Below are 15,872 nucleotides of genomic sequence, written 5' to 3' on the forward strand. Positions count from 1 at the left end.
ATTGGCTCGATAGATTTACTTTAAAATTGAAATTTGGGTCATGTGATGAACTATCTTTAAAATTTAATCGGTGATTGAACCGTCACATGAGTAAATGAGACTAGACCTGAATCTTAAGTAGGTGAGAGTGAAGGTCCAGAGTGGGACTTCCACTCCAAAACCTCTTTGAAATCATATCTCAGAAAATAGTTTTTAATAAAAATAATAAAATATGATATGTTCAGTAATCGTACAAAGTTTTGAACAATTTGGTGCGGTCGTTTTCGAGAAACCATAAAACAAATAGGTCAACCTTCGTATCCATCAAACAAAAGAGATCAGGGTTGAATTTTTAGTAGGTATTTAATTATACATCGTTAAAACGTACGTAAGATTGCACATTTACACAATGAAGACAAAAAATTTAAAAAAAAAAATGCCAAGAAAATGTATAAACAGTTGTATGAGGCAGAGAAGAGTGATAACCCTGCAGTTGGACTTCCACTCCAAAAACCTGTTTGAAATCATATCTCAGAAAATAGTTATCAATAAAAATTATAGAATGTGATATGTTCAGTAATTGTACAAAGTTTAAAGTAAATTGCTGTAGTCGTTTTCTTTGAAACCATAAAACAAACCAGATAACTTCGGTATCCATCAACCAAAAGAGATCAGGGTTGAAATTTTAGTAGGTATTTAATGGTGGATCGTTAAAACGTACATTAGATAGCAAATTTATGCAATTAAGTTAGAATTATGTTAAAAAAATTAATATAAATCTTCAATCAAACAGTTCACCTTCAAAAAATCAATGTCTGGTACGATCATTCAGTTCAATTAATTTCTTTGGCTGTATCAATAGATTCTGTTCATCTAAATCAAACTTTTAGTGTGAATTTAAAGGATATGTACTAATGAAACAAACACTATATCATTTTCAAGATAGTTTTTATTTAAAAAAAAGATCATCAGTTCTTCCAGAAACATATCGTAAATCAATTACTGTAAGTTTCTTTAATCAATTTCTTTTTAGGTTGCATAATAACTCTAAAAACGAATTTGAGTACCTGTTTTATCATATAATATAAGGCTGAAACCTACAAAACAATTGGTAAAAACTGGTTTAGTCTAAAACATAACATAGGACAAGGTTTACTTCGGTTTTCACGATATACCTTACAGAAATGATATTTTTATAGATTCTGTTCACAACCAAAACTTCCAGAAATAAAGTATTTAATAAAATTTGTAAGCCTTAAGAAAATCTGGCAACCTAAAATCACCTGTTTATGTTTATGATTGACTCAATATTCATATATATTATATTAACAAACCAGCCTTGTTATATTCCAATACCTACATTTATAATTATTTTAAACGCCAATTTATGTTTAGTAAAAGTTCGAAGTTTTTAGATGGTTTATTATTGTAAATGCAATGCAGAATGGAATGTCCCTCTAGATTTTAAACTTGTAAAGGAGTTTTAATTATTTGGATCTATGGAAAATCTGTCTAAATTAATTTCAAGAAAGAAATAACTCATTTATCGTTTACAGAATACTTTCAAATTTTAAAAAGTTTTTACACTTGCCAACTCAAAAACATTTTATTGCAAAATGATCACATTCAAATACATAAAATAAATTACAGTTACTTTATGTTTTATACGTAAAATTCCAGTAATAACAGTTCCTTAGTTCATTACATGCTGCTAAATGACTCTTTGTAAAATAAAAACGCTCTTAGTACATCTAAATATAAGGACTAAACAGTGAGCTAGACAACCATTATAAACTTTTCTCAGTGAGGCTATCCAGTTTTCCATCAAATTATATTTTGAAAATAACAGTAATAAATACTCAAGTGATGCACATGTACAGGGTTTTATCAATCCTATCCTGATGAAGGACATTATCACTTAATGAAAACCAACATAAATTACAGAAACTAACACTTGAATTAAACAATATGCATGTATTAATATAATAAATTATAATACTTTATTATTATATACAAAGAATTAATATACAAGAAACCGACCTCTTAATTGAAATGAGTGAACTATTTTAAAGGTTATAAACAGTGTTCTATTTAATAATCTTACAAGTACGTAAATATAATCTTAACTTTACATTTGTTGTGGTAGAAGTTGAATTTTTGATGTATGTATAATTTTATTTTTTCAATTTTGTTTTAGTTTACTTATGTGATTATTGTTAATTAAAACAAACTTTATTCATTTTATGAAAGGTGTGTCCCACGAACAAGTTATGAATCTTTCTGCAGTTCTTTACATAATCGTAGAATCGTTAAGCTAAGAAGTGTTTCTTTTGCTCTCCTTTCTTGCGTAGGAAAACAAATCTGGTGAGATTCACGCACAAGGTTTTTCTTACTGCGTTTATTATAGTTTCTATTCTCTCTTTTTGTTAATTTTTCTTTATACAATCTCAGACGTAACTATCAAGAAATAGTACCCAAAATGTTGTTCTTTCTTAAAAATTTACTGCATTAATCATAAAATTTCAATTGTTCAATATTCTAATTGCTCCCTGCTATATTTTGTTATATTTATGAGGTGTAATTCCTAGTTACGAACAGCAGTTTGTTGTGTATTTTGTTCAATGTCCACCAACTTAGCTATCTATATGTGTTATATAAAGATATAGCTAGTTAGTTATATTAGTTAGTTTATTCATCCAGCATATCTCTAAAACTGGTGACTCTACCTTAATGCAGTCTCTCTAGAGTAGGATTTTGAACTTCTAAACCTAGCTCAATGCTGGTTTAAAAACCAATTGGCTATGGAACAAGTACTTTTCAAGTTTCCTTTACTTCATCCATACTTGTAAGTTATTAACTTTCGTCACCTTGAAGTTTTCATTATTTTTAGAGTTGCCATATATTTCTAATGAGCAAAACGAAATGATATGTTTTTCAACTAAACAATTAATACAAATTATCTGGTTCGCAAAAAGAAAGGAGACAGAGTAGTGAAATTGATCACTGAATTGCAAACTCTCAAAAGAAATGTTAATATTACAACCAACCTCTTTTTTCCTTGGCAATCTGAAGACAGTTACAAAAATCTTAGTCGTCCCCTTTATAATTAATTTGAGACGATTCTTTTTGTGACTGATTATTAATCTAAGAGGAAGATTATTACCATTACAAGTTATAATTTTTTTATTTGTTTTAGTGTCAGTCTTTTCACCTTATACTCATTACAATTTCAAATTGGAAATTTCAAGCTGGCGGCTTGTGCAGACAGTGAGTTCTCTGCTGCTCTTCAAAATATTGTTAGTGTTTGTGATAAAAGTACAAAAATGAAGAAAAATGAATTTAAAGAAGTGAAGCGTCTAGTTAGTGAGTTGGAAAAAATTCATGCTAGGATGAAAAACGTAATTGCTGATTTAAAAGAACAAGTTATGGCTAAAAGTCAGGTTAAGCTGAACAGTGGATTGTTGTGGATTGTTATTAGCAGGTGGTTTCTGGCAACCCTTTTAAAAATATAAAAAAGGTAAGCTCTTTTAAAGAATTGTGAAATCTAAAGACAACAAACCATCTAATGAAATTAAAAATTTAGTTTAATAAAATATTAACCCAACTAAATTACAAGTAGGAATTTTAAATTGGCTAAAAAACAATTCAGTACTCATCGAAACTGAATCGAAAACTATGATAGATAAAAAATGTAATGAAATAAATAATAATGGTACACAAGATATGTCCGCTACTATTGTAGAAAAATGTTTTCCGAGGCTCGTTGTTTTCAATATTCCAGAAGAAATTACTCTGGAAAATGCTTCTGGAACTATAAGGGAGCAAAATCCTGATGTTGTCTGGGATGGAGACAGTATAGTAGCAAAATATATTTGGAAAAATCGAAATAACAGCAGAAGAAACCTTGTGATAGAGATAAACCCTGCGTTACGTAAACGATTTCTTGAGAGAAAAATAAGATTGTCGTGGAATATTTGCCCTTGTGATGACTACATTTCAGTGCGTCGTTGCTACAAGTGTCAAACATTCAATCACACTTCGAGAAACTGTAGAAGCGAATCAAAATGTTATTGTGCGAATGACCATCACAGCAACAAATGTGAAAAAGCAGAACTGCTTGGAGAACATTCTTGTATAAACTGTGTAAATTTTAATCGAATTCTCGGGAAAAATAATAAAGTTAATGTAAATCACTCTGCAAAAAGTAACAAATGACCCCATTTTATTTATGCGATTGAAAGGAAAAAAAAGGAAATATTAACTGTGGAGATGAATAACTGTTATGTTAAACTTAAGTCTTTGAATTCTGTAATTGAACGGCATTCTCATCATAGCGGCATTGTTTTCCCACCTCTTATTAAACAGTGTTTGCAAATTTGCGTCACCTTCTATTTTCTTAGAATTTTCATCATGCCTAGAGAAATTGAGTTTAAAACGGAAAAGAAGATCGTGGACAAGCTAGATGGTGCCACATAGTCGTGTTACGCTAGTTCTACTATTGTGAGCTGCTGTGAGAAATCCAAGGTAAATAGTAATTTTTAACGACAAAGTAAGGAAAAATCATTATTAACAACAACAAAACTTATCTTCAGTGCCTTCAAATAAATGTGCAAAGATCTAAACTAGCAACCTCACAGCTTTGTGAAGCAATTTCACGTTTGGCAGTTGATGTCGTTTTAATTCAAGAACCTTTCACAGTGAACAACAAAGTGGCTGGATTCCCTAATTATTACAGAATTTATGAAGCAGGGAACATCGCAAAAGGGCAGCAATATTGCTGACAAATAATGAAGTAATGGCGTTGCTAATGCAACAATTTTCTGATGAAGATTTTGTTTGCATAGAGATTAATTTTAAAAACACAACATTTAAATTAGTAAGCGCCTATTTTAGTATCGACAATTCTCTAGAAACTGATCTCTTAAAAATAAAGCGTATCATAAAAGCAAACAACTTAGTGTTATCGGTAGATACCAACAGCAGATCAATTTCCTGGTTCGACAGAGTTACAAATAGAAGTGGTAAAATATTAGAAGATTACTTAGCAGCTAGAAATCTGTTCTTCAGCAACAACAACGTTGATATACCGACCTTTGAAACGTCAAGGGCAAAAGCAGTATCGACCTAACATTAGTCACAAATGGAATGCTCTCGTATGTGAAGGATTGGAAAATTGATCCACAGGAAATCAGTCTGTCAGACCACAACTATATTACGTACAAAATCTCTTTAGCACGGACCCAACATTCGCAAAATAACCAAACATTCATTTATAACATAAATAAAGCAAACTGGGGTAAATTTGCAATCGTAATAAGGAGGAGAATTACCACAAAATTCAACATAAAGGAACCATCAAATGCCCACAATGAAATTGATGAGCTTCTTAAAACAAAATTGGTAAAATATGATGCAAATTTCATAGCGGAAGAACTGGAGGAAATTATTCAGAAATCAGCAAATTGTTCTATCCCAAAAAAGAACAACACTCGATCAAGTGGGGATAGTAAGAATTCAGTATGCTGGTGGTCTGAGGAACTGAGTAAGTTGAGACACATCGTCAGGAAAAAGAGAAGATTGTATCAACGAACTAAAGAAGAAGAAATCAGAAACATCCGTAAAAAAGAATATAACACCATCAAAAACCTATACCAAGATAAGATCAAGGAGGAAAAACTAAATTCGTGGAAGAGTTACTTCAGTCAAGTTAATAGCACAAATCCAGGGTCCACAGCTTACATAATGGTATCTGGAAAATTAAAACCTGCCATGACCGTGAGCACTATAAAGAAAGGAGACGGCACATTTACAGCTGACCTAGAGGAAACTTTAAACGTTATTGTGGAAAACATGTTACCCCAGGATGACACTTCGCAAGATGAAGAAGTACACAGGAAACTCAGAGAGGAAGTTAAATTGCTGCCTAAGTCAGGAAACGACGCAAGATTCAGCCGAGAAGAAGTGCGTCATACCATAGCAACCTTCAATTACAAGAAGGCTTCAGGCGAGGATGGGTTAAACACCCTAATATTATTAAAAGCATTTGATCTTCTTCCCTTATCTCTGACGGAGTTGTACAACAGGTGTTTAGGGGATGGCATTTTTCCTAGAATATGGAAACTTTCAAAGGTTATTCTTACCAATAAGGTAGGCAAAGAAAACATATGTGATGTTTTTTAAAATTTCCCCCCATAAGTTTACTTCCGATTAGTGGGAAATTACTGGAAAAACTCTTCATAAAAGAGTAATGTTGCACTTGGAAGCAAATAAGTTGCTTAGGAATCAGCAATATGGGTTTCGTCCCCAAAGGAGCACTGTTGATGCTTTAATGTATCTGAAAACCTTAGTAGAGCCTAACATGAACTGTAAAAGGGAAACTCTTTTAATTTCTCTCGACGTTAAAGGTGCCTTCGATTCCGCTTGGTGGCCTTCAATTCTAAATCAGTTGAAATTACTTAATTTATATAAATTAGTAACGAATTATCTATCTGAACGTCTAGGCTGATAACTAAAGGCTGTCCGCAAGGCTCTTGCTGCGGACCTGGTTTGTGGAACATTTTATTTGACTCTTTGCTGAAGTTAGACTATCCTTCTCACACTTTCACCTTGGCATATGCTGATGACTTTCTTATAATCATAACCGGAAAAGACAGATCCCATCTAGAAAATCTAGGAAACCTGGTTCTAGATTGTTCAAACTGTTCAAACCTGGTCAAACTATTCAAATTTAACATAAAGTGCAAAGGAATATGGCCTTACGCATCATTAAAGGTTATAGAACTGTTTCTTTTGAAGCCTGATGCATACTACCTGGGCTAGCTCCAATAAATTTAATAATAAAAGAAATAGCTATGTTGTACCTGGTTACTAGAGATCTCACATCAATAGAAGGTCTGAATATCAGAGATTGGGATGCCCCAGTTAAAATTAATAATTTGGTTTATCCCGAAATAGGAGATGGTTTAACCACTGAAAACAACTTCACAGATTGTGTAGAGATCTATACTGATGGGAGTAAGATGGGACCAAAAATAGGAAGCGCATTCGTGGCTGTAAATTCATCAAAAAATATATTGGCTATTGAGAAGTTTAAGTTAGGACAACATTGTTCCATAAATCAGGCCGAGCAACTGGCTGTGTACAGAGCCACTGAATGGATCATTGAGCAAGGTACAAATGTTAATCATTATGTAATTAATACTGACAGTGAAATAACGTTTAAATTGCTGTTGAAAGTTGATTATAATTCTTTTTTTATTGAACGGACTAAGGAGAATATAAGCAGGCTGGAAGCTAGAGGGATTCTGGTCCACGTCGTCAAAGTAAAAGCCCATTCCGGAATTGATGGAAACGAAATGGCGGATATCAACGCTAAGAGTGCTGCTTTGGATGATCATCTACCTGTGGTGTATAACCAATTTCCCACTTCTTACCTAAAGAAAGTACTACGGGAAAACTCCCTAACATTGTGGGAACAGTTATGGAGCAACAGCCCAAAAGCTGCTGTCACAAGAAAATACTTTCCCTCTGTGAGAAGTAGATTGCAAGCACTGCATTACAAATCTGATTACATTATAACACAGTATGTAACCGGACACGGTGCATTCAGTGAATATCTGTTTAGGCTGCAACTACTTCGTTCTCCCGCTAGTTCTTGCGGCAGTGAAACTGTTCAGTCTCCGGACCACATTCTGTTTCAATGCAGACTCTGGGAACAAAAACGGTCTCCACTAATTAGGAAGATATTGCTAGAAGGAGGTAGATGGCCATCCGAAGCAGAGACTGTTACGAGGTTTTTAAAAAATTCATTCACAGTACATATTTCACCGCAAAATTATTAACCATCAATCCTAGGAATTTCGCTTTTGTGTATTTTGTCCGTGTAAATATGTTAACTTTTTGAGGGGAAATATAAAGGGTGTTCATTTTAAGACGGCTCAAATGCATTTCATACTTAAACGGTTGATCTGAGCAAAAAATAGTAGAGGAAAAAATTTGTTGCCCGTCACCTCTAGTTTCAGAATATGCGACTTGATTTTAGATTCCTGCCCGCATACGCGGCTGACGCGCGACCAAACGTGAGGGTTCGCAGTTGACCCCTATTTTCATATACACAGTTTTAAAGAGTATAAAAAGTTATGAAAGAAACCGGAAACCGCAATTCGATATCTTCAAAATTAAAGGTGCTAGGCCATTTCAAAATCTGGTATTTATTAATCTTATTTCAATTTTTTAACTTGTTATCAAAGAGAAAGGAGACCACGCGATAGGTTATTTTTATGTATTTTTTCATCCTCTTTCTACTAAAAATATTGCTAAGGCAGTAAAGCTAGTATTTTTCTTCATATCGGCAAATAAGTCGTTTTCCGAGGGATTTTTCTAAGAAAAATCAAATGTTATGAGCTTTAGATGTTCTCAAGCATACACAAAATGGCTAAAAATTAATTTTACAACTGTTACAAACAAGAAGGTTTAATAATTATTTGGTAATTTTGGGAGAGATGCGTTTAATTACTAAAAAAATTGGATTTTATTGTACCTATATTATAAATAATGTATATTTCATTTTATATTGTATTATATTACTATACATTTTATTGTATCTATTTTATGTAACTACTTATATCTATCTTATTGTATATACCGTATGTATTTTATTTTATATTGTCATACATTTTATTGTATCTATTTTCAGTAACTTGTATCTATCTATCTTACTGTATATATATCGTATGTATTTTATTTTATATTGTCTTACATTTTATTGTACCTATATTATAAATAATGTATATTTCATTTTATATTGTATTATATTTCTATATATTTTATTGTATCTATTTTATGTAACTACTTATATCTATCTTATTGTATATACCGTATGTATTTTATTTTATATTGTCTTACATTTTATTGTATCTATTTTCTGTAACTTGTATCTATCTTACTGTATATATATCGTATGTATTTTATTTTATATTGTCTTACATTTTATTGTACCTATATTATAAATAATGTATATTTCATTTAATATTGTATTATATTTCTATATATTTTATTGTATCTATTTTATGTAACTACTTATATCTATCTTATTGTATATACCGTATGTATTTTATTTTATATTGTCATACATTTTATTGTACCTATATTATAAATAATGTATGCACCAATGAATCCAAAAACAACTATAATTAAAAAAAACAACAAATATCTGCTTATTCCTTGTGAATAATTATTTTCTTTATTGTTTTGATTTCAGAGAAATTCGTCTGTTCGGTGTTTCTCTATTGGTCTGCAGATCTGATGATGCCAAATGTTAAGATATTTCAAAAATGGGAGGATTCCCCTACCTGACCTAGAAGAATCGAGCCGTATTTTTTGCCTGCAGTTTGTTTGGGGGATGACATCGTGCCCTTATGTAATAATAGTCTTCTAACTAGATACTACACTTTGATCTTAGCCAAAAGGCCGAGAAGCGATAAAATGTAACCCAACAGTTTTTCAAAAGAGCAGGATTTATTTATTTTTTATACTTATTTATGTATAAAGATACATTATGAAATATGAATCTTACTTTTTCTGGATTGAGTTTGGGAGTACATACCACAGTTAATTTCGATTCTGTGTTAAGTCCGTTAATGTTCACTTAACTGTTAGCGGATTTTATTGATTTATTATTAGCGAAATCTTTTGGTATCTATTTCAATGATTAGTGTTGTTCTCAGTTTCAAAACTTTGATCTACATTGAATGTCCTCTAATGGAAATCCGATTAATCAGCCAGATGAGAGACTCAAATAAAAAAGTCTTTAAACATGCATACTTAGAGGAATCTTTTACTTTAGTTAACAGCTAATTTCACCTGGTATGCAATCATAAAGAGGGTGATGATCCTTCCTTTTTTCGCTGCCCAAGTTTCGTGAAGTTAAGGCGATCATATATTGAAATATTGTGTTTAACCAATATAACTATAACTAATACTTTAAGAGTAGACAACGAACGGCCTATAAATTGTCTATTCTATTACTGTCCAAAGATTCTTATGCTGAGAAAATATTTCTTAGAAGAATGTTCGCTTAACTATTGTAGTTACAGTTAATTAAGACAAAAATCAAAAATTGTATATTTCTTGTATTACTTTAACTCTGTGTACCCCAAATTTCATTGTGTATTGTTTTTGTAAATATATAAATAAATATTCTTCTGGATTCAGTGCTTGAGCATGATTCCAGTAGAACTCATAAAAAAACAAGTGTTCAGATTTTCATTTCTACTCACAAACCCATTCTAAATAAGATATTAATATCCAAGTTGATATATTTAAACAATCAGTTCTCTGCAAGAATTAGTTACTATTACTTAAGGTATTAAAATTATGAGAGTTGTTTGGCCTAAAAAGGAAAAGGCTTTAAAACAAACAATTATTTTTCTTTCAGTCTCTGGTCCAGAGGTATCATTCATCAGGATCTTTTGAATGTGTATCTGTTGTCAGAAGATGCAATGGTTAATATAAAAAGATTATAGAATCACCTACATAAGAAAACAGGTGAAAAGAAACATCAGAAAAAAAAACTAATTGAAAAAAAGATTATTCGAAATCCATTTTTTAATTTTTTTGAACATTGTATTTAAAATCCAAAAAAACATTATAAAACTTAGAGCTGGAATTGGTAATAGAGGTTCAGAAAAGAAAAACGTTAGTTAGTTTTTTAGTTAACTAGTTTTACGGGATAATCCACGTCTAGCATAAAAATATAAAAAGGTAAAAACGAAAAATAAATATTTCTTAAAATTTATTAAACCACACTTTCATTTATTTATTTTTTTAAGATACATTATGACCAAAAATGGACAATATTATGTATACCTTGTACGACAACCTATCAAATGCAACTTTGAAAACAGAAATTGAGCAGTTAACTTTAAAACTAGTTAAGATGAATAATTGTGCACCAGGGCGCCAATAACCTTAGATGTTGACGCGCCTTAAATCATATATTGAAAAAAAAAAAAAATTGTGCACCACTTTTAAGAACCACAACCCCCAAAAGTAGCCAACCTAATATGTGAAATATACGATTAACATGAAAATAAACAGTTAGATAGAGAAAAAGGAAACAAGTACAAACCAGCATTGCAATTAATATTAACTATCAAAAGGAGAAACAGCAACTTTACCCAGAAATTTGGAGACATTTCTTAAGTCGATTTACATTGAAAACCAAGAAGTGAAAACCATGGAAAAAAAGTGGAAATAGTCTCTACATTCTGTGGAAAGTTGCTGTTTCTGCATTTCATAGTTAACATTAAGGGCAATGCTGGGTTGTACTTCTTGTATTGATCTATATTGTTAAACGAGAGGTAAAAACCATTGAAAAAAGTGGAAATAGTACCTAATTTCAGTGGTACGAACCTTTTTCAGCTTTTGATATTTATTACTAAAGGTAATGCGGGGTTGTACTTCTTGGGTCGATCTATTTTGAAAAACGATAGTTAAAAACCATGGAAAATAGTGGAAATTGACCCTAATTTTAGTAGTACGAAGCTTTTTCTGCTTTTCATAGGTAATATTATTGGCAATGCTGGGTTGTACAAGTTGTGTCGATCTATTTTGATAAACAATAAGTAAAAACCATGGAAAAAAGTGGAATTAGTCTCTAATTACAGTGGTAGGAAGATTTTTCTGCTTTTGATAGTTAATATTAAGGGCAATACGGAGTCGTACTTCTTGGGTCGATCAATTTTGAAAAACGAGAGTTAAAAACCATGGAAAAATGTTGAAATTGTCCCTAACTTTAGTAGTACGAACCTTTTTCTGCTTTTCATAGGTAATATTATTGGCAATGCTGGGTTGTACAAGTTGTGTCGATCTATTTTGATAAACAATAAGTAAAAACCATGGAAAAAAGTGGAATTAGTCTCTAATTACAGTGGTAGGAAGATTTTTCTGCTTTTGATAGTTAATATTAAGGACAATGTACTTAATAATGACAATGTTGTACTTCTTGGGTCAATATTTTTTGATAAACAAGAAGTAAAAACCATGGAAAAAAGTGGAAATAGTCCCTAATTTCAGTGGTAGGAAGCCTTTTCTGCATTTGTTAGTTAATATTAAGGGCAATGCGGGGTTGTACTTCTTGTATCGATCTATTTTAGAACCGAGAGGTAGAAACCATGGAAAAAAGTGGAAAAAGTCTCCTAATTTCAGTGGTAGGAAGCCTTTTCTGCATTTGTTAGTTAATATTAAGGGCAATGCGGGGTTGTACTTCTTGTATCGATCTATTTTAGAACCGAGAGGTAGAAACCATGGAAAAAAGTGGAAAAAGTCTCCTAATTTCAGTGGTAGGAAGCCTTTTCTGCATTTGTTAGTTAATATTAAGGGCAATGCGGGGTTGTACTTCTTGTATCGATCTATTTTAGAACCGAGAGGTAGAAACCATGGAAAAAAGTGGAAAAAGTCTCCTAATTTCAGTGGTAGGATCTTTTTTCTGCCTTTGTTAGTTAATATTAAGGGCAATGCGGGGTTGTACTTCTTGTATCGATCTATTTTAGAACCGAGAGGTAGAAACCATGGAAAAAAGTGGAAAAAGTCTCCTAATTTCAGTGGTAGGAAGCCTTTTCTGCATTTGTTAGTTAATATTAAGGGCAATGCTGGGTTGTGCTTCTTGCATCGATATATTTTGAACTACAAGAAGTAAAAACCATGGAAAGAAGTGAAAAGTCTCCTAATTTCAGTGGTAGGAAGCCTTTTCTGCATTTGTTAGTTAATATTAAGGGCAATGCTGCGTTGTGCTTCTTGCATCGATATATTTTGAACTACAAGAAGTAAAAACCATGGAAAGAAGGTGAAAGTCTCCTAATTTCAGTGGTAGGAAGCATTTTCTGCATTTGTTAGTTAATATTAAGGGCAATGCTGGGTTGTGCTTCTTGCATCGATATATTTTGAACTACAAGAAGTAAAAACCATGGAAAAAAGGTGAAAAAGTCTCCTAATTTCAGTAGTAGGAAGCCTTTTCTGCATTTGTTATTAATATTAAGGGCAATGCTGGGTTGTACTTCTTGTATCGATCTAATTTAGAACCGAGAGTTAAAAACCATGGAATAAAGTGGAAAAAGTCTCCTAATTTCAGTGGTAGGAAGCCTTTTCTGCATTTGTCAGTTAATATTAAGGGCAATGCGGGGTTGTACTTCTTATATCGATCTATTTTAGAACCGAGAGGTAAAAACCATGGAATAAAGTGGAAAAAGTCTCCTAATTTCAGTGGTAGGAAGCCTTTTCTGCATTTGTTAGTTAATATTAAGGGCAATGCTGGGTTGTGCTTCTTGCATCGATATATTTTGAACTACAAGAAGTAAAAACCATGGAAAAAAGGTGAAAAAGTCTCCTAATTTCAGTGGTAGGAAGCCTTTTCTGCATTTGTTAGTCAATATTAAGGGCAATGCTGGGTTGTATTTCTTGTATCGGTCTATTTTAGAACCGAGAGGTAGAAACCATGGAAAAAAGTGGAAAAAGTCTCCTAATTTCAGTGGTAGGAAGCATTTTCTACATTTGTTAGTTAATATTAAGGGCAATGCTGGGTTGTGCTTCTTGCATCGATCTATTTTGAACTGCAAGAAGTAAAAACCATTGAAAAAAGGTGAAAAAGTCTCCTAATATCAGTGGTAGGAAGCCTTTTTTGCATTTGTTAGTTAATATTAAGAGCAATGCGAGTTTGTACATGTTGGATGGATCTATTTTGAAAACGAAAATGTAAATACCATGGAAAAAAGTGAAAATAGTCCCTAATTTCCGTGGTAGGATCTTTTTTCTGCTTTTGATAGGTAATATTAAGGGATAGGCTGTATTGCACTAGTTTAGACGTTCTATTTGGAAAAAGAAAAAGGAAAAACATTGAGAAAAGTGGAAATAGTCCCTAATTTCCGTGGTAGGATCTTTTTTCTGCTTTTGATAGGTAATATTAAGGGATAGGCTGTATTGCACTAGTTTAGACGTTCTATTTGGAAAAAGAAAAAGGAAAAACATTGAGAAAAGTGGAAATAGTCTTCTAATTCCCATGTAAAGTTGGTGTTTCAGTTTCTGATAGTTAATATTAAGGGCAATGCTGGGCAGTAGTTTTTGGGTCGATCAATTTTGAAAAACACGAGGTAAAAACCACAATAAAAAATGGAAAAAGTCTCCTAATTTCAGTGGTAGGAAGCATTTTCTGCATTTGTTAGTTAATATTAAGGGTAGTACTGGTTTGTGCTCCTTGCATCGATCTATTTTGAACTATAAGAAGTAAAAGCCATGGAAAAAAGGTGAAAAAGTCTCCTAATTTCAGTGGTAGGAAGCATTTTCTGCATTTGTTAGTTAATATTAAGGGTAGTACTGGTTTGTGCTCCTTGCATCGATCTATTTTGAACTACAAGAAGTAAAAACCATGGAAAGAAGGTGAAAGTCTCCTAATTTCAGTGGTAGGAAGCATTTTCTGCATTTGTTAGTTAATATTAAGGGCAATGCTGGGTTGTGCTTCTTGCATCGATATATTTTGAACTACAAGAAGTAAAAACCATGGAATAAAGTGGAAAAAGTCTCCTAATTTCAGTGGTAGGAAGCCTTTTCTGCATTTGTTAGTTAATATTAAGGGCAATGCTGCGTTGTGCTTCTTGCATCGATATATTTTGAACTACAAGAAGTAAAAACCATGGAAAGAAGGTGAAAGTCTCCTAATTTCAGTGGTAGGAAGCATTTTCTGCATTTGTTAGTTAATATTAAGGGCAATGCTGGGTTGTGCTTCTTGCATCGATATATTTTGAACTACAAGAAGTAAAAACCATGGAAAAAAGGTGAAAAAGTCTCCTAATTTCAGTAGTAGGAAGCCTTTTCTGCATTTGTTATTAATATTAAGGGCAATGCTGGGTTGTACTTCTTGTATCGATCTAATTTAGAACCGAGAGTTAAAAACCATGGAATAAAGTGGAAAAAGTCTCCTAATTTCAGTGGTAGGAAGCCTTTTCTGCATTTGTCAGTTAATATTAAGGGCAATGCGGGGTTGTACTTCTTATATCGATCTATTTTAGAACCGAGAGGTAAAAACCATGGAATAAAGTGGAAAAAGTCTCCTAATTTCAGTAGTAGGAAGCCTTTTCTGCATTTGTTATTAATATTAAGGGCAATGCTGGGTTGTACTTCTTGTATCGATCTAATTTAGAACCGAGAGTTAAAAACCATGGAATAAAGTGGAAAAAGTCTCCTAATTTCAGTGGTAGGAAGCCTTTTCTGCATTTGTCAGTTAATATTAAGGGCAATGCGGGGTTGTACTTCTTATATCGATCTATTTTAGAACCGAGAGGTAAAAACCATGGAATAAAGTGGAAAAAGTCTCCTAATTTCAGTAGTAGGAAGCCTTTTCTGCATTTGTTATTAATATTAAGGGCAATGCTGGGTTGTACTTCTTGTATCGATCTAATTTAGAACCGAGAGTTAAAAACCATGGAATAAAGTGGAAAAAGTCTCCTAATTTCAGTGGTAGGAAGCCTTTTCTGCATTTGTCAGTTAATATTAAGGGCAATGCGGGGTTGTACTTCTTATATCGATCTATTTTAGAACCGAGAGGTAAAAACCATGGAATAAAGTGGAAAAAGTCTCCTAATTTCAGTAGTAGGAAGCCTTTTCTGCATTTGTTATTAATATTAAGGGCAATGCTGGGTTGTACTTCTTGTATCGATCTAATTTAGAACCGAGAGTTAAAAACCATGGAATAAAGTGGAAAAAGTCTCCTAATTTCAGTGGTAGGAAGCCTTTTCTGCATTTGTCAGTTAATATTAAGGGCAATGCGGGGTTGTACTTCTTATATCGATCTATTTTAGAACCGAGAGGTAAAAACCATGGAATAAAGTGGAAAAAGTCTCCTA

At 32.4% G+C, this 15,872-nt stretch overlaps 1 pseudogene; it reads right to left on the bottom strand.

Moving 5' to 3' along the window:
* Positions 1 to 9,374: 9,374 nt before the first annotated feature.
* LOC141448286 (U2 spliceosomal RNA) lies at positions 9,375 to 9,459 on the bottom strand (annotated as a pseudogene).
* Between the last annotated feature and the right edge of the window lie 6,413 nt (positions 9,460 to 15,872).

This window comes from Rhodnius prolixus, unplaced genomic scaffold (assembly GCF_049639745.1).
Source record: "Rhodnius prolixus isolate KJV_2025 unplaced genomic scaffold, Rpr scaffold_13, whole genome shotgun sequence".
NCBI lineage: Eukaryota > Metazoa > Arthropoda > Insecta > Hemiptera > Reduviidae > Rhodnius > Rhodnius prolixus.